Source organism: Lolium perenne, chromosome 5 (assembly GCF_019359855.2).
Source record: "Lolium perenne isolate Kyuss_39 chromosome 5, Kyuss_2.0, whole genome shotgun sequence".
NCBI classification, from domain to species: domain Eukaryota; kingdom Viridiplantae; phylum Streptophyta; class Magnoliopsida; order Poales; family Poaceae; genus Lolium; species Lolium perenne.
Window position 1 is genome coordinate 96,819,688 of NC_067248.2, and position 25,150 is coordinate 96,844,837.

Sequence of the window (25,150 nt, forward strand, 5' to 3'; positions counted from 1 at the left end):
TCAACCCCGGAGGCGCATGGAGATGAGCAAGTCGAACCTACTCCTACATGCTTGATTGATGAGTTGGTACCAATCCCATGTGAGCATGAGAGCCACTTAGCCCACTTGAGCGAGAGTGATAGTGAGTTGAGTGACTTCCACCCCATATGTGAGTTTGAGTGCTTCCATTTGGAGGACATGAGTGATACACAAAGTGAGTTGAGAGAGGTAGATGATAGGTCCATGGAGGACATCGCATTTGCTAACACATTAACCTCTCCCTCGTTTGTGTCTTCTTATGTTGCACTAGGTTCCACGGAGGACGAGTTCCCGCTCATGGAAACGATGTACATGGTGCATGAAGATGATGATATCTCACCATGCTTGCTCCAAGATGGACATGTCGACCACATGGATCCTCCTACTTCCACAACACCTACTTCAAATGAGTCGGCCTACAAAGGTAACAACATAGGTGTTGATGATGCCATGATCCCACTAGTGGACATGATGACTTATGAGTGCATGCATGATCTTGATGATACATTTGCTACGTCACTTGATTCTTTCATATTCCCATGTGATGCTTTGCTTCCTAACATTATTGATCATGTGGAGTTGATTGATTGTGATACCATGAACATGCCATGCTATGAAAGTTTCATATTTGTTCCGCTTGCTTGCAATGATAATGATTATGCTCATGCTTGTGTTGTGACACCCTTGATGAACATTTGCTCTTTCCATAGGGTTGTCGACAACAATGATGACATTAGCTTTCACATGCTTTGCCCCAAATGTTTACACCGCTCCATGATCCTTGCATCCAAGATTGTGAACAATTGCTCGCTTGGAATGCAAGAATGCTTATTTTATTGTTCACGAGATGGCCCCCATAGCCTTCTCAATTTTTGATGATCATGAGTTACCACATGCCATGAATGCACCTTCTTGCCATATGCACCATCGCCATGCATTTCATACTATCTTGCTTGACACTAATGGTGATGTGCACAAGACATGGAACATCATGATGGATGATGTATTCATCTACCATGCACACACGCTTTTTGTCTTGTTTCTTCCATGTGTAGGTACACGGACGACCACTTCCACCGCCACGGAGCATGAGCTCACGAAACGCGCAATTGAGAGCTACCCCATCAAGGACCTAACCCGCGGGACTCACACCAAAGGGTATTGATACGGGGTGGCCTATGGACACCGCCGCCTCAAGACCGACAAGCCCTCCTCGTGGTCCAATGACACGAGCTCGAGCCCAAGCACTACGCCAAGAGGTGAATTCGCTCCTCTCTACCTATGACTTTGACACCCCCTTGGATGGCTTGCTACTTCATGCAAATACCCTATGTTCAATCAGGTACATCGACCAAGACACAAGCCATGGAGACCAAGGCGTTGGAGAGAGAGCTGGAAACGATGAAGACGGAGCTACAGCGCACAGGCCGGAACTTCCGCCCCCCAGGACCGGAACTTCCGGCCAGATTCCTCCAAGATGCCCCCAAGATGCCCTCCAGCGCGCAGGAAAAAGCATCGGACCGGAACTTCCGCCCCGAGGGACCGGAACTTCCGCCCGGTCGGAACTTCCGCCCAAGTTCCGACCAAGCTCCGAAAGTCCACGAAAAGGCCCCTGGATGTTACTGCAAGGAAATGGACAACTTTCGGAACTTGGCCGGAACTTGGCCGGAACTTCCGGCCTGGCCGGAACTTCCGGCCCCCAGGACCGGAACTTCCGCCCCTGACCGGAACTTCCGCCCAAGATGGCCGGAACTTCCGCCACCCCGAACTTCAGCACAACAGCACTTTTCAGCGTGTAACTTAACTCTTCGCCCCCACCTATAAATAGCCTAGTTGGCTCAGATCTGAGATTAGACTTGATTTGAAAGAAAACCTGAGCTTAGCTCACCCTTGTGGGAACCCTACCTAGATCTATGATCTTGTATCCCCACCCGGGCTCCTTATCAACTCGTGAAGATCTCTTTGGCGACTTCTACCGATTGTTTGATCTTTTGCTTGCACTTCTACCTTATTTGGTCTTTTGCTTGCACTTCTATCAAGCCTTCCGGTCTTTTCGCCCTTCTAGATCTCCCGAGCTTTGATTTGTCGATCTCTTTGCGGGACTTCTACCGGAAGGTCTTTTCCTGCAATCTCTATCGAGTTGGTGTTTCGAGCCAACGAGGGAAAACTCGAATTGTGTGCGTGTGTGTGTTGTATCCCCGCGATTCCCCCACGTGTTCATCGCGTTCATCCACCTACCCCCACGTATCCCTTCAAATCCGTGAAGATCGGGCACATCCCTGGGCTTAGCCCTTATCATATGGTATCAAGAGCTCCTTGGTTGCCACGGATTTGACCCCCAGACCCATCAATTCCACCAATTTCGCCCAAAAAATTTTCCAAAAATTTTTTCCCAAAAAATAGCCCCAAATTGGCCTTGGTTGGATCTCGCGATTTGTTGAGTTTTTGGTGGTTTTGGTCCAATAGAAACTTGTCTTTGGTGTTGATCTGCAATTCCCCCACCTTCCCACCGCTCTTAGTGCCAAATTTTCCACGAATTCGAAGATTTTCGGCCCGGATTTCCGCCCAAATCGAAGAACAGCCCGCAGATCTGATTGCGACCGGAAGTTCCGCCCCGGAGGACCGGAAGTTCCGCCCTGGACCGGAAGTTCCGCCCCTCAGGACCGGAAGTTCCGCCTGGCCGAAATTTTGACAGCTTTCTTCGTTTTTCGTTTTGGCACTAACCCCTTGTGTTTGGACTTCGTTGTGTGTGCCATTTCAGCTACCACTAAGCTTCCGCAACATCAACTACGACGACGGCACCCCGAGGATCCAAGCGGTTCATTTGACACCTTCCACCATAGCAAGTTCAACATCGTCGGCCACCGTCATCAAGTGGTATAACTTGCCCCCTAACTTGTAGCCTAAGCTTCCTTTGCGTACCTTTCCTATCGAGAGTGGCTTTCTAGTGTTGCGAAGCATTGCGCAAGCGTCCCGACCGTGAGGGTGTGCGTGTGTTGAGCAAAGCTACGAAGCAAGCTCGTGTGAAAAGATAGGCAAAAGAAGTGTGACATACTTACATAGATAGTGAGAAAAAGAAAGCTTCTAAGCATACAAAAAAAAAAAAAAGAGTGTGAGTGACACCTATACACAAAAGAGTCCAAAGCTTATAAGCAAAAGAGAGAAAAGAGAAGAGAGGCGTCTTGCGCAAATCTTGTTGCTTCTCAATTTTGCAACCAAGCCACGGTCTCTCTTGCGTTAGCGTGACACCGAGCTAGTAGTCTTCGTTAGGACCAATTTTGTTCGTGCTCATTTTCCGTCGCGCTAACCCCATTTTGTCCCACGCGTGTGTTCCACCTTGTGTATGCCTTTTGTGATCACCGCCTTTGACTTGTGACTTTTGGATCTTACCCACTTTTGACAATAGACTTTTCGTTTGGTTCTTCCATTTGGCTTTCCACATCCATACCTAACACCATATAGAGTTTTGTTTTGTGTGTGTGCATACATATCGGTTGTTCCTCGACTTGAAACACCTTTTCGATTTTGGTTTGCAAGTTTTGACACTCTTGGTAGTCTTTCCTAACCACCCACCACATAGTTCTTGTTTTAGTTGTAACCATGTCTAGTGGAGAAGGGAACCAACTACCGATGACGAGGCACCAACATTGGATAGCTACTCAAGCCGTCCACGCCAAGCTCAATCAATTTGAAGCCATGCTCAAGGATACCAACGTCCGCTATGAAGAAAGAGCTCAAGTGCAAAGGATTGACCTCAACAATCAAGTTCAAGAACTCAATGAGAAGATTGAAACTCAAGGCAATGAGTTGAAGGCAACACTCGCCATGCAAGGTCAAGAAACAAGAGAAATGAAGACGGCGTTGGACAACATCCTCCACACACTCAACCGTCAAGAAGATAGAAGACACCATTCAAGGTCTTCGCGCTCTCATAGCTCAAGGTCACGAGCTCCTACATCGTCGCATCATGATTCCAATCAAGACCCACGCCACCATAATGTGGATGCTCAAGTGCTTCAACAACAAGCTCAAGAAGCGGAGCAAGCACGACTTCGACTTGTCCAAGAACGTCTACGCCTTGAAGAAGAACGTCTTCAACAAGAACATCTCCATGCTCAATTCCAAGAGGAACAACAACGTCTTCGTCATGATCAAGATCTCCTTCATGCACGTGAGCAAGAAAGGGTCCGCCAAGAGCAAGAGGCACGTCAACATCAAGGGCAACCTCGCCCATCTCAAGTGGCCAATGCTCAAAGGCACCACCATAATGCCGAACAAGAAGTGAACCAAGACCGCCGCATCATCAATGTTGATCAACCTCCTCGTGATAGGGCACCACGGCGTCAAGGTCAAGACAACCGTCGTCATCATGATGACCGCCCTCATGGTAGAAGACCACCTCCTAGACGCAATGACCGCAATGAGGAAGAAATCTTTGGGAAGCTAAAATTCACCATGCCCAAGTTCCAAGGAGAGGAAGATCCCGACGCATACTTGTCTTGGGTACTCAAGGTTGACAAGATATTTCGCATCCACAACTTCTCCGGAGCAAAGAAAGTTGCCATGGCATCACTTGAGTTTGAAGGATATGCAAATGTTTGGTGGGAAGAGGTAAACAAGAAGCGTGAGAAGGAAGACTTAGCACCCATTGACACATGGGAAGAGATGCAAGAAGTCATGCACACCCGCTTTGTACCAACTCACCACAAGCGTGACCTCTTCAACAAGCTCACTCAACTCAAGCAAAGCTACAAGTCCGTTGAGGAATATTACAAGGAGATGCACATGACCATGATGAGTGCAAATGTGGATGAGTGATGACCCACAAGTATAGGGGGTGTATCGTAGTATCTTCGATAAGTAAGAATGTCGATCCCAACGAGGAGCAGAAGGTGTTGGCAGCAGTTTCGATGAAGGATTCACTGTAAATGCTCACAGACCAGTATTTAGGGGGTTTTGATATTGCAGATAAATAAAGTACAAGTAAATAAAATGCGAGAGAAATAATTGCAGCGAGTGGCCCAATCCTTTTTAGCACAAAGGACAAGCCGGTTTGTTTACTTATAATGACCAAACGTTCCTGAGGACACATGGGGATTTTAGTCTTGTGCTTTCGCTACATACAGCTGATTAATCTTCATTGTTTTGATAAGTGTTGTGTGGGTGAACCTATGCTAATGCACCGCCCTTCCTAGGACTAATACATACTTGTGATTATACCCCTTGCAAGCATCCGCAACTACAAGAAAGTAATTAAGATAAATCTAACCACAGCCTTAAACTCTGAGATCCTGCGATCCCTCCTGCATCGATATACTAACGGGGGCTTAGGTTTCTGTCACTCCGGCAACCCCGCAATTAGCAACCGAATACAAGATGCACTCCCCTAGGCCCATAAATGGTGAAGTGTCGTGTAGTCGACGTTCACACGACACCACTAGAAGAATGACACCACAACTTAAATATCATAACATTGAATATTACTCAACCATAATTCACTACTAGCATTTAGACTTCACCCATGTCCTCAAGAACTAAACGAACTACTCACGAGACATCATATGGAATACAATCAGAGGTGATATGATGATGAATAACAATCTGAACATAAACCTTGGTTCAATGGTTTCACTCAATAGCATCTACAACAAGCATAGAATAACACCGGGAGAGTTTCCCCTATCAAACAATCAAGATTTAACCCGAATTGCTACAGCGATGACGAGGTGCAGCGGTGGTGATGGCGGTGTAGATGGTGGAGATGATGATGATGATGATGGAGATGATGTCCCGCTCGATGACGATGGCGATGGCGTCGATTTCCCCCTCCGGGAGGGAATTTCCCCGGCGGATTCCTGCCCGCCGGAGAGCTCTTTTCTCTCTGGTGTTCTCCGCCCCGCAGAGGCGGCTGTAACCCTTCGTGAGGTTCCCCCTGTGGCTTAGGTTTTCGGGACGAAGGAGTACGCGAAGAAAAGGAGGCGAAAAGGGTCGTGGGCCCCCCAGACCACATGGTGGCGCGGCCAGGCCATGGGCCGCGCCACCCTAGGGTCTGGGCCCACCTTGGCTCCTCTCTGCTCCCCCTTCTGGCTCCCTCCGTCATCTGGAAAAATAGGAATTTACGTGAAATTCCCTTCCACAGTTGATCTTCCGAAATATTGCGTTCTGACGGTGCTTTTTCCAGCAGAATCCTGGCTCCGGTGCTTGATCCCCCAATGATGATGAAACATGCAAAATAGATGAAATAACATAAGTATTGTGTCCCAATATGAAATATATCAATGAATAACAGCAAATTATGATACAAAATAGTGATGCAAATTGGACGTATCAACTCCCCCCAAGCTTAGACCTCGCTTGTCCCCAAGCGAAACTGAGCTCGATAAACAAGACCACATGTTTATGGAGTGAAGAGTCGATAAATAAAATACGGACAAGAAGCATCATATTCATTCACACAAGACATTCTAGTAAACAACTTCCTCATATAACTCATCTCGAAATAAGTAAAGAGAAATCACAAGTAAAGGTGCATAAGAAATCATAATTGGTGATGGCAAACTTTGTTCTTGGTCAGAGAACTACTAACGGATTGTACTTCTAAGCAAAGCTTTCATATTAGAATTTATAGCTGAGCCTTCATATTTAAGCATAACAATCTCTTCATAATCATTGATAACTTCAAAGTCATATTCATTCAGATAAAATTGGTACTAAACAAGAAAGTATAAAAGACATGATTAACTGAATCATAGCATAAATGATTGATTCACAACAACTCAATTGCTTGCTTGAGATAGAGGGAAATAGGTTTACTGACTCAACATAAAAGTAAAAGACAGGCCCTTCGCAGAGGGAAGCAGGGATTAAATCATGTGCTAGAGCTTTTCAAGTTTTGAAATCATATAAAGAGCATAAAAGTAAGATTTTGAGCGGTGTTTGTTGTTGTCAACGAATGGTAGCGGGCACTCTAACCCCCTTGCCAAACGAACCTTCAAAGAGCGGCTCCCATGAGGGACTCATCTCTACCAGCAAGGTAGATCATCCCCCTTCTCTTTTGTTTACACATGTATTTTAGTTTTATTATGGGTGACACTCCCCCAACCTTGGCTTTCTCAATCCATGGCTAACCGAATCCTCGGGTGCCTTCCAACATTCACATACCATGGAGGAGTGTCTATTGCAAAATTAAGTTGCTTACTGATGAATCAGAGCAAAACATGTGAAGAGAATTATTAATGAAGGTTATTAATTGGGGCTGGGAACCCCGTTGCCAGCTCTTATTGCAAAATTATTGGATAAGCGGATGTGCCGCTAGTCCATTGGTAAAAGTCCGCCCAACAAGACTGAAAGATAAAACACCACATACTTCCTCATGAGCTATAAAACATTGACACAAATAAAGAGTAGTATAGTTTGAATTATTTAAAGGTAGCACATGAAGTATTTACTTGGAATGGCAGAAAATACCATGTAGTAGGTAGGTATGGTGGACGCAAATGGCATAGGTTTGGTCTAAGGTTATGGATGTATGAGAAGCATTCCCTCTCGATACAGGTCTTTGGCTAGCAAGGTTTGATAGCAAGCATAAAGGTTGAGGGAAACAAACAAATATACATATGATAGAAACAATCATGCATCTTTCTCATAAGTACAAGCAATTTTAACTTTAGAATACTAAGCATAGAGATAGTAGAATAATGTATCTAAGTGTATTTCTCTCTTCTATTAAACATCAAGATGTTGTTGCTATTGACCAATGCTAAGTTTGCCAAAACCAAATAGATTTACTTGATGCTCCCAAAGTGATACTCATACTCATGTCAAGAGTAATCATATAATGGAGATTGCAAACTAAAATAAGGTGTGCAAAAAGTAAATGATAAGACTTCTCATTAATATTCCATAACGATAACTCACACCAACGGATACATAGATAACTAACTAAGAGAGATACTTCCACATTGCATACTATTTCATATGATAACTTCCCTACTCATGATATGACACTACTTGATAGTAAAAGATAAAGGTGGTGGTGATGTGATACCGCGGCACTCCCCCAAGCTTGGAACAAACCAAGGGGATGCCAATACCGATGATAAATTACTCCTTCGGCGATGGTGGTGATGGATTCTTCTCGCGCTTCATAAGGATCTCCTTCAGCTTCAGCTTCTCAATTTTGCAATTCTGCACCAAAACCTGAAAAGACTCATTGTTACCCGAGTGTGGCGGTGACGGCCTTGTGCTGGGATTTGAGTAATATTCCAGCATTCTGCGAAGTCGCTGGTTCTCCTCCTGAAGTATCTCCACTTCCCTCCTTAGAGCACGATATTGATCACAAAACTCATCAGCAACCCGTATTGCTTCCTCCACACAAGGGAAAGAATCGAGGTCCAGAACAGGCGGGAGAGCTCCCTGCAAGTTATGAGAAAAAGAGCGCCCAGTATTAACTGATCCCACCAAAATTGGCTTACTCCTCGTAGTTTCCCACTCTCCTTTTCGACGCTATCTTCTCCTTCTCCTTATTGATCCTCTCATCCATCTCTTCCCTCCAAGGCCCCTTGTCTTTGTTGCTGGAGACCATGGTGCTTCTAGATCAAAACAAATCTGGCAGAAAACAGCTCGAAACAAAACACGACGAGAAAACGATATTACGGACCTCCAGGGGTCCGGGGGATTATATAGCAAATATTATTACGACAAAAGGAAGGTTCCAGGTCGAAAACGAGTCGGAAAGGGGCAACGAGGCGGCCAGACCATAGGTCGGCGCGGGCCCAGGTCAGGCCGCGCCGGCCTATGGTGGCACCCCCTCGTGCGTCTTTTCCACTCCGTTTCGAGTCCGTAATTTTTCATATTTTCTAAAAACAGCAGAAATAATGTTCGGAAAGGTAAACGCGGACTTTTTATTACCTATCTCGTTACCTATTCAAAGTCCAGTTCTGGCGGACTGTCAATTTGTCCTTTGATGAAAGCCTCCGGTGTTTCCACTTGAATAATATCAACATCAATATTATAAGAATCACCCGAGATATAATGCTTGAGTCTTTGTCCATTCACCACTTGTGTGGCATTGCCTTGGAGAGAGCTAATTTTAATTGCTCCTGAACGATACACCTCCTCAACAACATATGGTCCTTCCCACTTCGAGAGTAATTTCCCTGCAAAGAATCTGAGACGAGACCGATACAACAGAACTTGATCTCCAACATTAAATTCTCTTTTGATGATCCTTCTATCATGCCATTTCTTAACTTTTTCTTTAAAGAGTTTAGCATTTTCATAAGCTTCACTTCTCCATTCATCTAGAGAACTTAATTGCAACAACCTCTTATTACCGGCTAATTTAGGATCTTTATTTAATTCTCTAACAGCCCAATAAGCTTTGTGCTCTAGTTCTAGAGGTAAATGACAAGCTTTTCCATAAACCATTTTATAAGGTGACATTCCCATAGGATTTTTATAAGCAGTTCTATAAGCCCATAGTGCTTCTTTCAATTTGCTAGGCCAATTCTTTCTAGATTTATTAACAGTCTTACCTAAGATAGCCTTAATCTCTCTATTTGATAATTCTACTTGACCACTAGTTTGAGGGTGATAAGCAGAAGCAATTCTATGATTAATACCATACTTAGCAAGAGTTTTTCTAAAACCTCCATGAATAAAATGAGAACCTCCATCAGTCATAATATATCTAGGTACTCCAAATCTAGGAAATATAATATCTACAAGCATTTTTATAGAAGTCTCACCATCAGCACTTTTTGTAGGTATAGCTTCTACCCATTTAGTAACATAATCAACAGCGACAAGTATATGAGTGTTACCATCTGAAGAAGGGAAAGGACCCATGAAGTCGAATCCCCAACAATCGAATGGTTCAATAACAAGAGTATAATTCATAGGCATTTCATTGCGTCTGGAGATATTACCAACTCTTTGACATTCATCACAAGATAAAATAAACTTCCTTGCATCTTTGAAGAGTGTTGGCCAATAAAAACCTGATTGTAGAACCTTTTGCGCGGTTCTATCTCCAGCATGATGTCCTCCATAAACACTTCCATGACATTTATTCAATATCTCCTGTTGTTCATATTCAGGAACACATCTTCGCATAATACCATCTACTCCTTCTTTATATAAGTGTGGGTCATCCCAAAAATAATGCCTCAAGTCATAAAAGAATTTCCTCCTTTGCTGAGCTGAAAAGGTTGGAGGCAAATACTTCGAAACAATAAAGTTAGCATAATCTGCATACCAAGGGCTCTCTCGCGAGCTCACCTTTATTACAGCCAATTGTTCATTTGGAAAACTATCATTAACAGGAACAGGATCATAAGCAATATTTTCCAATCTAGACAAATTATCAGCAACAGGATTATCAGCACCTTTCCTATCTATAATATGTAAATCAAATTCTTGCAACAGAAGTACCCATCTAATAAGCCTTGGCTTAGCATCTTTCTTTGTCATAAGGTATCTAATTGCAGCATGATCAGTATGAATTGTAACTTTCGAATCAACAATATAGGGTCTAAATTTATCACAAGCAAAGACTACAGCTAACAATTCTTTTTCAGTTGTAGCATAATTTCTTTGAGCAGCATCAAGAGTCTTACTAGCATAATGAATAACATTTAATTTTTTATCTACCCGCTGTCCAAGAACAGCGCCTACAGCAAAATCACTAGCATCACACATTATTTCAAAAGGCAAATTCCAATCAGGAGGTTCAACTACAGGAGCAGTTGTTAAGGCTTTCTTTAGAGTTTCAAAAGCTTCCTTACAATCATCATCAAAAACAAAAGGTACATCTTTTTGAAGAAGATTAGTAAGAGGCTTTGAAATTTTAGAGAAATCTTTAATAAATCTCCTATAAAACCCAGCATGACCAAGAACACTACGAATACCTTTAACATCCCTCGGATAGGGCATCTTCTCAATTGCTTCAACTTTAGCTCTATCAACTTCAATACCTCTCTCAGAAATTTTATGTCCCAATACAATTCCTTCATTAACCATAAAGTGGCATTTCTCCCAATTAAGAACAAGGTTAGTTTCTTCACATCTCTGCAAAACTTTATCGAGGTTTCGCAGGCAATTATCAAAAGAATTCCCATAGACAGAAAAATCATCCATGAACACCTCTACAATACTTTCGCAAAAACCATGAAAAATAGCAGACATGCATCTTTGAAAAGTAGCAGGAGCATTACATAAACCAAAAGGCATACGCCTATAAGCATAAGTTCCATAAGGACAAGTAAAAGTGGTTTTCTCTTGATCTTTAGCTTTAACAGCAATTTGTGAAAACCCAGAATAACCATCAAGAAAGCAAAAATGAGTATTTTTAGACAACCTCTCTAACATTTGATCAATAAAGGGTAAAGGGTAATGATCTTTCTTAGTAACTTTATTAACTTTTCGAAAATCAATGCCTACAACTATTCTTTGAGGAATAAGCTCATCATTATCATTAGGCACAACAGTCATTCCTCCTTTCTTAGGAACACAATGAACAGGACTAACCCATCTACTATCAGCAATAGGATATATAATACCAGCTTCAAGAAGTTTTAATACCTCATTCCTTACCACCTCTTTCATCTTTGGAATTAGACGACGTTGATGTTCAACAACAGGCTTTGCATCTTCTTCCATATTAATAGCATATTGGCAAATAGAAGGAGAAATCCCTTTCAAATCATCAAGAGTATAGCCAATAGCTCCTCGGTGTTTCTTCAATATTTCCAATAACCTTTCTTCCTCAATCTCTGAAAGCTTAGAACTAATAATAACAGGATATATTTTCTTATCATCAATATGAGCATATTTAAGATTATCAGGTAAAGGCTTTAAATCAAAAACAGGATCTTCCTTTGGTGGCGGTGTTGTACCCAAATCTTCCACCGGTAAATCATGCTTGAGAATAGGTTGGCGAAGAAAAATTTCCTCAAGCTCATCTCTTTCTTTCCTAAAAGCTTCACTTTCACTATTCTCCAAATGTTGCTGCAAAGGATTATTAGGAACAAGAACAATAGATGCACACTGCTCCATTTTAAAATCATTACTAGGCAAGTCAGCTTTATAAGGAGTTTTGGTAAATTTAGAAAAGTTAAATTCATAAGGTTCACCAGCAAATCTAGTCAAAATTTTCTCTTTCTTACAATCTATAATAGCTCCACAAGTATTTAGAAAAGGTCTACCAAAAATGATAGGACAATGATCACTAGCAGCAGAACCAAGTACCAAAAAGTCAGCAGGATATTTAATCTTACCACATAGAACTTCCACATCTCGAACAATACCAATTGGAGAAATAGTTTCTCTATTAGCCAGATGAATAACCACATCAATATCTTCAAGTTCACAAGAACCAATTTCGTGCATAATCTCCGTGTAAAGCTCATAAGGAATAGCACTAACACTTGCACCAATATCACATAAACCATAATAACAATGATCACCAATTCTAACAGATAGCATAGGAACACTAACTTGTTTGGATTTATTAGGATGTGAAACAATATTAGAAGCATCTTCACAGAAAATAATATGACCATCCTCCACATTTTCAGTTACAAGATCTTTAACTATTGCAACAGCAGGTTCAATTTTAATTTGTTCTTCAGGTTCTTTAGGTTTCTTTTCACTTTTATTAACTGCACTAGATATGACAGAGTACTCCTTCATTTTAGCAGGGAAAGGAGTTTTTTCAATATAAGCTTCAGGAATAACATTATCAACAGTTTCAACCACTACACATTTGTTTACAGATGAATCAACTTTATCTTTATACGGTTCATGATACTTATCAAAATTCTTCTTAGGCAGTTCATAATGAGAGGCAAAAGCTCTATAAAGATTTGCAACAACTTGGGAATCAAGACCATATGTAGCACTCATATTACGAAATTTATCAGTATCCATAAAAGCTTCAATGCATTTATAATCATAAATTATACCTGATTCTCTATCTTTGTCGTTCTCCCATCCTTCAGTATTTTCTTGGATCCGATCAAGAAGGTCCCTTTTAAACTCTTCATTCTTGCATGTAAATGATCCAGAACAAGAAGTATCCAGCAAGGTCTTGTCTTGAAAACAAAGTCTTGCATAGAAATTATCAATAATAACATTACCAGGAAGCTCATGAATGGGGCATTTGAGCATTAAAGACTTCAATCTCCCCCAAGCTTGGGCGATACTCTCTCCATCATGAGGCCAAAAATTATATATGCGGTTCCGATCTTTGTGAATTTCACTTGGAGGATAAAATTTGGAATAGAATAAAGGCACAATGTCCTCCCAATCAATAGAATCACCATTCTTCAGCAATTTATACCAGTGCGCCGCTTTACCAGACAGCGATATAGTGAATAGTTTCTTCCTAACTTCATTCATAGAAATACCTGCACATTTGAATAACCCGCATAATTCATGCAAAAACAATAAATGATCACCAGGATGGACAGTTCCATCCCCTTCATAGCGGTTATCCATAACACGTTCAATAATTTTCATAGGTATTTTATATGGTACTACTTCCTCACCTGGCGCTTCATCCACTACCGTTGCAGTAGTAGTAGATTTCCCAAATAGAAATTGAAGAGAGGATCTCTCCATAATGATTTATAGCAGCAGGCAGAAATAAAATCAGCACAAACAGTAAAGGTTTTCCTTACCAATTCCACTTACCAATAGCGCTTCACTCCCCGGCAACGGCGCCAGAAAATAGTCTTGATGACCCACAAGTATAGGGGGTGTATCGTAGTATCTTCGATAAGTAAGAATGTCGATCCCAACGAGGAGCAGAAGGTGTTGGCAGCAGTTTCGATGAAGGATTCACTGTAAATGCTCACAGACCCGATATTCGGGGGTTTTGATATTGCAGATAAATAAAGTACAAGTAAATAAAATGCGAGAGAAATAATTGCAGCGAGTGGCCCAATCCTTTTTAGCACAAAGGACAAGCCGGTTTGTTTACTTATAATGACCAAACGTTCCTGAGGACACATGGGGATTTTAGTCTAGTGCTTTCGCTACATACAGCTGATTAATCTTCATTGTTTTGATAAGTGTTGTGTGGGTGAACCTATGCTAATGCACCGCCCTTCGTAGGACTAATACATACTTGTGATTATACCCCTTGCAAGCATCCGCAACTACAAGAAAGTAATTAAGATAAATCTAACCACAGCCTTAAACTCTGAGATCCTGCGATCCCTCCTGCATCGATATACTAACGGGGCTTAGGTTTCGTCACTCCGCAACCCCGCAATTAGCAACCGAATACAAGATGCACTCCCCTAGGCCCATAAATGGTGAAGTGTCGTGTAGTCGACGTTCACACGACACCACTAGAAGAATGACACCACAACTTAAATATCATAACATTGAATATTACTCAACCATAATTCACTACTAGCATTTAGACTTCACCCATGTCCTCAAGAACTAAACGAACTACTCACGAGACATCATATGGAATACAATCAGAGGTGATATGATGATGAATAACAATCTGAACATAAACCTTGGTTCAATGGTTTCACTCAATAGCATCTACAACAAGCATAGAATAACACCGGGAGAGTTTCCCCTATCAAACAATCAAGATTTAACCCGAATTGCTACAGCGATGACGAGGTGCAGCGGTGGTGATGGCGGTGTAGATGGTGGAGATAATGATGATGATGATGGAGATGATGTCCCGCTCGATGACGATGGCGATGGCGTCGATTTCCCCCTCCGGGAGGGAATTTCCCCGGCGGATTCCTGCCCGCCGGAGAGCTCTTTTCTCTCTGGTGTTCTCCGCCCCGCAGAGGCGGCTGTAACCCTTCGTGAGGTTCCCCCTGTGGCTTAGGTTTTCGGGACGAAGGAGTACGCGAAGAAAAGGAGGCGAAAAGGGTCGTGGGCCCCCCAGACCACATGGTGGCGCGGCCAGGCCATGGGCCGCGCCACCCTAGGGTCTGGGCCCACCTTGGCTCCTCTCTGCTCCCCCTTCTGGCTCCCTCCGTCATCTGGAAAAATAGGAATTTACGTGAAATTCCCTTCCACAGTTGATCTTCCGAAATATTGCGTTCTGACGGTGCTTTTTCCAGCAGAATCCTGGCTCCGGTGCTTGATCCCCCAATGATGATGAAACATGCAAAATAGATGAAATAACATAAGTATTGTGTCCCAATATGAAATATATCAATGAATAACAGCAAATTATGATACAAAATAGTAATGCAAATTGGACGTATCAATGAGCGAGAAGAGCAAACTATGGCAAGATTCTTGAATGGCTTGAACATCCCCGTCAAGAGAATAGTGGAATTCTTGCCTTACAAAAACATGGTTGAATTACTCCACCAAGCAACAAGGGCCGAGCGCCAAGTGCGAGAAGACCTAGCAAGTGCAAAGACAAAGACCTTCTTCGCCGCAAGAAATGCTATGAATGCCTCCTCAAGCATCAAGAACACAAGTCCACTTGCCTCCAAGGATCCTCCAAAGCAAGCAAGAAGTGCCATCAAGACAACAAGCTTCAAGCCGGAGCAATCAACCATGTCCTCCAAAGCTTCCACCGGATCTAGTAACATCACTTGCTTCAAGTGTGGTGCTCAAGGACATAAATCCTTTGAATGCAAGAACACAAGAGTTATGATCACTCGAGACGATGGAGATGTGGAGTACTTGAGTGAAGGTGAATATGAAGCCTTGGTACAAGCCGCAACCTCTCATGAAGATGATGCCTTGGAAGACCAAGAGCAAGTCCTATGTGTGCATGATGCAAGCCCTTCTCTTGTGGTGACCAAAGTGTTGACAACCCATGCACTTCCCAATGAAGACCAAAGGTGCAATATCTTCCAAACAAGAGCCGGAATCAATGGCAAGTCAATAAAGGTTATCATCGATGGAGGAAGTTGCCACAATCTTGCAAGCACCGAACTATGCACCAAGCTCAACCTCCCGCTCCGGAAACACCCCCATCCCTACCATGTGCAATGGCTAAGCGACAATGGAAATGTGAAGATCCAACACACCGTCACGATATCATTCAAGATTGGCGCTTATGAAGACACCATTGATTGTGACGTCGTGCCTATGACGGTGTGCCACATGTTACTTGGTCGCCCTTGGCAATATGACAAGAAAGCCAACCATGATGGCTACACAAATGCCTATAGCTTCAAGGTCAACGACAAGACCTACATCCTACGCCCAATGACTCCTAGCCAAGTAATTGCGGACAATGCAAAGGCTTTAGCGAGGGCTAAGGAAGCCTTTATCACTAGTGAGTTGAGAGGTGAGAAAGTGATCCACCAAAAAGAAAGTGAGCGCCACAAACCATATGTGAGTGAGATGAAGAGTGTCCTCCTAGCTACCAAGAGTGAGATGAGAGAAGTGCACCACAACCCATCCACCACCCTACACTACGTGCTCATTTGCAAGGGCCCCTCGGAGGAGACTAACGACTTAACCAACATTCCTTTGTCTTTGTTGTCTCTTTTGAAGGAATTCCAAGACGTCTTCCCCGACGAGCTACCTCATGGACTACCACCGCTTCGGGGCATCGAACACCGCATCGACCTCATACCCGGCGCTCCCCTTCCAAACCGAGCCGCCTACCGCACCAACCCCGAAGACACGAAGGAGATTCAACGACAAATACAAGACCTCCTCGCCAAAGGGTACGTTCGAGAAAGCCTTAGCCCTTGTGCCGTTCCCGTGATTCTTGTGCCTAAACCGGATGAGACGCAACGGATGTGTATGGATTGTCGACCCATCAATGCCATTACCGTCCGTTATCGCCATCCCATTCCGCGTTTAGACGACATGCTTGATGAATTGAGTGGTGCCACCATTTTCTCTAAGATTGATTTGCGTAGTGGCTACCACCAAATTCGCATGGCAATTGGTGATGAATGGAAGACGGCATTCAAGACCAAGCTTGGTCTATATGAATGGCTTGTCATGCCATTTGGTCTTTCTAATGCTCCTTCAACTTTCATGCGTCTTATGAATCACATTTTGAGACCACTCATTGGCAAGAGCGTGGTTGTTTACTTTGATGACATTCTCGTCTATAGCAAAAATCTCGAGGACCATGTTCACCATGTGAGAGAAGTCTTATGCATACTACGCCACGAGAAGCTCTATGCCAACCTCCCAAAATGCACCTTTGCTCAAAACAAATTGGTTTTTCTTGGTTTTGTGGTTTCCGCCAACGGGATTGAAGTTGATTCTTCCAAAGTTGAGGCCATCCACAATTGGCCCACTCCCACAAATGTTGGTCAAGTTCGAAGCATCCATGGACTCGCCGGATTTTACCGCCGCTTTGTGAAAGATTTTAGCACCATCGCTTGCCCTTTAAACGAGCTTACAAAAAAGAATGTTCCGTTTGTTTGGGGCAAAGCACAACAAAAAGCTTTTGATGAATTGAAAAAGAGACTCACCGAGGCACCACTACTTGTTCTTCCCGATTTTGCTAAGACATTTGAGATAGAATGTGACGCGAGTGGCCTTGGAATCGGTGGTGTCCTCATGCAAAATGGAAAACCCGTGGCATATTATAGTGAGAAGTTGGACGGCGCACGCCTCAACTATCCTATTTATGACAAGGAACTTTACGCTTTGGTTCGTGTTCTTGAAGTTTGGCAACACTATCTTTGGCCAAGAGAGTTCATTATTCACTCCGACCATGAATCTTTGAAGTATTTGAAAAGTCAACACACTTTGAACAAAAGACATGCAAAATGGGTTGAGTTCATTGAGTCCTTTCCATATGTAATCAAATACAAGAAGGGCAAGGACAATGTCGTTGCGGATGCCCTTTCCCGCAAGCTCACCCTTTTACTCACTCGTTTGGATTTCCATGTGTTGGGTCTTGATGAAATCAAAGAACAATATGCCTCCGATACCTTCTTTGGCCCAATTTTTGCAAAGTGTTCCATTGAAAAGGGCAACGATGATTTCTATTTGCACCAAGGATTCTTGTTTAAGGGCAACAAACTTTGTGTTCCAATGTCCTCGCTTCGCCTTTTGCTCTTACAAGAATCGCATGGTGGTGGTCTCATGGGTCACTTTGGACGTGACAAGACATATGCCATGCTATCCACTCACTACTATTGGCCAAGAATGTACCGAGACGTGGAACGCCTTTGCCGCCGGTGCACAACATGCTTACAAGCTAAGTCCTCTTCCAATCCATGTGGTCTTTAGACACCATTGCCTATTCCTTATGCTCCTTGGTCCGATATAAGCATGGACTTTGTACTAGGATTACCCCGAACTAAATATGGTCATGATTCAATCTTTGTGGTAGTGGATAGATTCTCAAAAATGGCTCATTTTATACCATGTTCCCGAACGGATGATGCTTCACACATTGCCTCCTTGTTTTTTAGGGAAATTGTGAGACTCCACGGTGTACCAAGAAGCATTGTCTCCGACCGAGACGTCAAGTTCATGAGTTATCTTTGGAAGACACTAATGGCCAAGTTCAACGTCAAGCTTTTGTTCTCATCATCATCGCACCCCCAAACCGATGGGCAAACCGAAGTGGTGAACCGAAGCCTCTCCACACTACTACGAGTCCTTGTCAAGAAGAATTTGAAAGCATGGGAAGATTGCATCCCACACGCGGAGTTTGCCTACAACCGCGCCAAGCACTCTACAACAATGAGAAGCCCCTTCATGGTCGTCTACGGGTTTGAACCACCTACGGCGATTGACCTCCTACCTCTTCCGCTACATGAGCAAGTGAACATGGACATCGACAAGCGAGCACAATACATGAAGAAACTCCATGAAGACACAAGGGCAACGATCGAGCAACAAGTTCTCCGTCAAGCCACAAGACTAAACTTGAAGAAAAAGGCACGGATCTTCAATGAAGGCGACCTAGTGTGGATACACCTTCGCAAGGACCGCTTCCCTCAAGAAAGAAACTCCAAGCTCAAGCCCCGAGGTGATGGTCCCTTCAAGGTCCTCAAGCGCATCAACGACAACGCCTACGTCATCGACATACCAACATCCAAGTACTTGGTGAGCAACACATTCAATGTGTCCGACCTTTCACCATATCATGGAGATGAGGAGAACTTAGAGTCGAGGACGACTCTTTCCCGAGGGGGGGGGAGATGATACGGGGTGGCCTATGGACACCGCCGCCTCAAGACCGACAAGCCCTCCTCGTGGTCCAATGACACGAGCTCGAGCCCAAGCACTACGCCAAGAGGTGAATTCACTCCTCTCTACCTATGACTTTGACACCCCCTTGGATGGCTTGCTACTTCATGCAAATACCCTATGTTCAATCAGGTACATCGACCAAGACACAAGCCATGGAGACCAAGGCGTTGGAGAGAGAGCTGGAAACGATGAAGACGGAGCTACAGCGCACAGGCCGGAACTTCCGCCCCCCAGGACCGGAACTTCCGGCCAGATTCCTCCAAGATGCCCCCAAGATGCCCTCCAGCGCGCAGGAAAAAGCATCGGACCGGAACTTCCGCCCCGAGGGACCGGAACTTCCGCCCGGTCGGAACTTCCGCCCAAGTTCCGCCCAAGCTCCGAAAGTCCACGAAAAGGCCCCTGGATGTTACTGCAAGGAAATGGACGACTTTCGGAACTTGGCCGGAACTTGGCCGGAACTTCCGGCCTGGCCGGAACTTCCGGCCCCCAGGACCGGAACTTCCGCCCCTGACCGGAACTTCCGCCCAAGATGGCCGGAACTTCCGCCACCACGAACTTCAGCACAACAGCACTTTTCAGCGTGTAACTTAACTCTTCGCCCCCACCTATAAATAGCCTAGTTGGCTCAGATCAGAGATTAGACTTGATTTGAAAGAAAACCTGAGCTTAGCTCACCCTTGTGGGAACCCTACCTAGATCTATTGATGCGATCTAAGATCGAGGATGTGGCCCGATCTCGCGATTCAACCCAAGGACCAAGGGGAAAAGGTGGGAGGACGTGAGGAACACGAAGAACACGAGGAACACGGTACTCACGCACGCACACCAACCCGATACACCCGATACTTACCCCCGCGACGCGGTAGATCACGCCAATAGAATCTCCAAGGAAGAGGCACGCGGCAGAATTCCCGGAGAGAGATTGGTGTTGGAGAGAAGGGGATTGATAAGGGAGAGAGAGTGCCTTGCACTAGAATCTCACTTAGCAATTCACAAATCAACAACAAGAGTGCCTTGATTACAGAGGGATGATACCCAAGGGAGACTAAGCTCAAAGTTAGGTTTGAGTTCTAAACAAGTCTAATCTCAGATCTGAGCCAACTAGGCTATTTATAGTCGGGTGGGCGAATGGGTAAGTTACACGCTGAAAAGTAGTGCTGTGCTGAAGTTCGCGGTGGCGGAAGTTCCGGCCGACTTGGGCGGAAGTTCCGGTCAGGGGCGGAAGTTCCGGTCCTGGAAGGCGGAAGTTCCGGCCCGGCCGGAAGTTCCGGCCAAGTTCCGGTCAAGTTCCGAAATAAGCCCATTTCCTTGCAGTAACATCCAGGGGCGTTTTGACGGACTTTCGGAACTTGGGCGGAACTTGGGCGGAAGTTCCGGGTGGGCGGAAGTTCCGGTCCCTCGGGGCGGAAGTTCCGGCTGGTTCCACTTCTCTGGGCGCTGGACGGCATCTTGGCAGCATCTGGGAGGAAGTTCCGGTCCTGGAGGGCGGAAGTTCCGGTCCTGGGGGGCGGAAGTTCCGGCCCTGGAGGGCGGAAGTTCCGGCCTGTGCGCTGGAGCTCCATCTTCATCATTTCCAGCTCTCTCTCCATTGGCTTGGACTCCATGGCTTGTGTCTTGACCGATGTACCTGATTGAACATAGTGTATTTGCATGAAGTAGCAAGCCGTCCAAGGGTGTATCAAAGGCATAGGTAGAGAGGAGCGAATTCACCTCTTGGCGTAGCGCTTGGGCTCTAGCTCGTGTCATTGGACCACGAGGAGGGCTTGTTGGTCTTGATGTAGTGTCGTTGGCGAGCGGGGCTACATCATCTCCCCCCCCTTGGGAGAGAGTCGTCCTCGACTCTTGTTCCTCCTCATCTCCGTAGTGTGGGGATAGATCGGAGATGTTGAAAGTGTTGCTCACCAAGTACTTGGATGTTGGTATGTCGATGACGTAGGCGTTGTTGTTGATGCGCTTGAGTACCTTGAAAGGCCCATCTCCTCTTGGCTTGAGCTTGGAGTTGCGTTCTTGAGGGAACCTTTCTTTCCTTAGATGAACCCAAACGAGGTCTCCTTCTTCAAACACTCGTTCTTTCTTCTTGGCGTTGAGGCGGGTAGCTTGGCGAAGGACATGGTCTTGTATGGTTGCTCTTGTATCTTCATGTAATTTCTTCATGGCGGTTGTGCGTTTGTCGAAGTCCATGTTCGTCCTTTGATGAAGGGGGAGTGGAAGGATGTCGAGTGCCGTTGGAGGTTCGAATCCATAGACGACCATGAAGGGACTCCGTAATGTTGTGGAGTGTTTGGCTCGATTGTAGGCGAATTCCGCGTGGGGGAGGCAATCTTCCCATGACTTCAAATTTTTCTTCACAAGTGTGCGGAGGAGTGTGGAGAGGCTTCGATTGACCACTTCGGTTTGTCCATCGGTTTGAGGGTGCGAGGATGATGAGAACAAGAGCTTGACTCCAAACTTGGCCATGAGCGACTTCCATAGATAACTCATGAACTTGATGTCTCGATCCGACACAATGCTTGCCGGTATTCCGTGTAGGCGAACCACTTCCCTGAAAAACAATGAAGCAATGTGTGAAGCATCATCGCTCTTATGACATGGTATGAAATGAGCCATTTTTGAGAACCTATCCACTACCACAAAGATTGAATCATGCCCATGCTTTGTTCTTGGTAAGCCTAACACAAAGTCCATGCTTATATCCGACCAAGGTGCATATGGAATGGGTAAAGGCATGTAAAGACCATGGGGGTTGGATGTTGACTTAGCTTGTAAACAAGTTGATGTGGTCTAAGACCCCGTGTGTGGCCCGATCTTGCGGATTGACTTCGAAACCAAGCGGGAGAGATGGGAAAACGCGAGGGGGACGAAGAACACGATGAGTTCCGAGACTCACGTACGCACACCAACCCGATACACCCGATGCTTACCTCCGTGGCTCGATGGACCACGCCAATAGAATCTCCGTGGAAGAGGCACGAGGCAGAATTCCCGGAGAGAGATTGGGATTGGAGAGGATGAACTTGGGGAGGGAGAGAGAGTAACAAGTACTAGAATCTCACTCCACAAATTCAAAGTCAACAACCAAGGTGCCTTGATTACAGAGGGATGATACCCAAGGGAGACTAAGCTCAAAGTTAGGTTTGAGTTCTAAACAAGTCTAAAGAGCTAAAGGGGTGCTTGGGGTGCTTATATAGTCTTACAAGGCGACACAGGCCGAAAAGGTAAGTTTGGGCCGAAATTATAACTTAAGTCGTGCAGGCCGGTCAGGGATCCGGTCAGACCGGGTCTGTGACCGGGCGGCCGGTCAGGGATCCGGTCAGACCGGGCCTGTGACCGGGTGGTCCGGTCCGGACCGGACCTGTGACCGGGCGCCGACCGGACGAGGTCCCGAGGCCCCGGGATGTTGTCCGGATGGCACCGGTTGGTAGCCCGGTTGCGATCCGGGTGGCCCGGTCAGGCGGCCGGTCGACCGGATCCTGAGCCGGGTGGCCCGGTCAGCAGCCCGGTCAGACCGGGTTCTGGACCGGCCGTCCGTCTCCTCTTCCTTGCGCTCTTCGGGCGACTTCGGGTCCAGCTCCGTGTACATCTTCTCGATCAGCTGCTCCTCTCCTTCCCTTGACCATGGCGTAACGTCCTCTCCGTGATCTTGATGCTCCACGTACCTAATGACACAAAGGGTTTCGGCATGAGGTAGCATTCCATCCAATGGGGTATCTAGGTCGAGGGAAGTGAGGCGCGAGTTCACCTTGTCATGTATTGCTTTGGCTCGAGCACGAGTCATGGGTCCACTTGGGGGACTTGTTGGTCTTGGTGAGGAGGTGACCGAAGGCCACCCCGCATCATCTCCCCCCCCTTGGGAGAGAGTCGTCCTCGACTCTTTTTCCTCCTCATCTCCATGATAGGGTGAAAGATCCGAGACGTTGAAGGTGTTGCTCACCAAGTACTTTGATGTTGGTATGTCGATGACGTAGGCGTTGTTGTTGATGCGCTTGAGGACCTTGAAAGGCCCATCTCCTCTTGGCTTGAGCTTGGAGTTGCATTCTTGCGGGAACCTTTCTTTCCTTAGGTGGATCCACACGAGGTCTCCTTCTTCAAACACGCGTTCCTTTTTCTTGGCGTTGAGGCGGGTAGCTTGGCGAAGTACATGCTCTTGTATGGTTGCTCTTGTCTCTTCATGTAGTTTCTTGATGGCGGTGGTGCGCTCGTCGAAGTCCATGTTCGTTCTTTCATGAAGGGGTAGTGGGAGGATGTCGAGTGCCGTTGGAGGTTCGAATCCGTAGACGACCATGAAGGGACTCCTTGCGGTTGTGGAGTGCTTGGCTCGATTGTAGGCGAACTCCGCGTGGGGTAGGCAATCTTCCCATGACTTCAAATTTGTCTTCACAAGTGTGCGGAGGAGTGTGGAGAGGCTTCGATTGACCACTTCGGTTTGTCCATCGGTTTGAGGGTGCGAGGATGATGAGAACAAGAGCTTCACTCCAAACTTCGCCATGAGCGACTTCCATAGGTAACTCATGAACTTGACGTCTCGATCCGACACAATGCTTGCCGGTATCCCATGTAGGCGAACCACTTCCCTGAAAAACAACGAAGCAATGTGTGAAGCATCATCGCTCTTATGACATGGTATGAAATGTGCCATTTTAGAGAACCTATCCACTACCACAAATATTGAGTCATGACCATGTTTGGTGCGTGGTAAGCCAAGTACAAAGTCCGTGCTTATGTCCGACCAAGGTGCATATGGAATGGGCAAAGGTATGTAAAGACCATAGGGATTGGAAGTAGACTTAGCTTGTAAGCATGTTGTACACCGGCGGCAAAGGCGTTCCACGTCGCGGTACATTCTTGGCCAATAGTAGTGGGTTGATAGCATGGCATATGTCTTCTCTCGTCCAAAGTGACCCATGAGACCACCTCCATGTGACTCTTGCAAAAGCAACTTACAAAGAGAAGACTCGGGAATGCAAATCTTGTTAGCTTTAAACAAATAGCCATCATGCAAATAGAAATCATCAAATCCGTGGTCCACGGAACACTTGGCAAAGATTGGACCAAAGAAAGCGTCGGAAGGGTAAAGTTCCTTGATCTCCTCAAGACCCAAAATGTGAAACTCCAAGCGGGTGAGTAGAAGAGTAATCTTGCGGGAAAGTGCATCCGCAACCACATTTTCCTTGCCCTTTTTGTACTTGATTACATAAGGGAAGGACTCTATGAACTCAACCCACTTAGCATGTCGCTTGTTCAAATTGTGTTGACTTTTCAAATACTTCAAGGATTCATGATCCGAGTGGATAACAAACTCTTTTGGCCAAAGGTAATGTTGCCAAACTTCAAGAACACGAACCAAAGCATAAAGCTCCTTGTCATATATAGGATAGTTGAGGCGTGCGCCATCCAACTTCTCGCTATAGTATGCCACGGGTTTTCCATTTTGCATGAGGACACCACCGATTCCAAGTCCACTCGCATCGCATTCGATTTCAAATGTTTTGGAAAAGTCGGGAAGAGCAAGTAATGGTGCCTCGGTGAGTCTCTTTTTCAATTCATCAAAAGCTTTTTGTTGTGCTTTGCCCCAAACGAACGGAACATTCTTTTTTGTAAGCTCGTTTAAAGGGCAAGCAATGGTGCTGAAATCTTTCACAAAGCGGCGGTAAAATCCGGCAAGTCCATGGAAGCTTCTCACTTGGCCAACATTTGTGGGAGTGGGCCAATTGTGGATGGCCTCAACTTTGGAAGAATCAACTTCTATCCCGTTGGCGGAAACCACAAAACCAAGAAAAACCAACTTGTTTTGAGCGAAATGGCATTTTGGAAGGTTGGCAAAGAGCTTCTCGTGGCGCAAGATGCATAAGACTTCTCTCACATGTTGAACATGGTCCTCGAGATTTTTGCTATAGATGAGAATATCATCAAAGTAGACAACCACACTCTTGCCAATGAGAGGTCGCAAGATGTG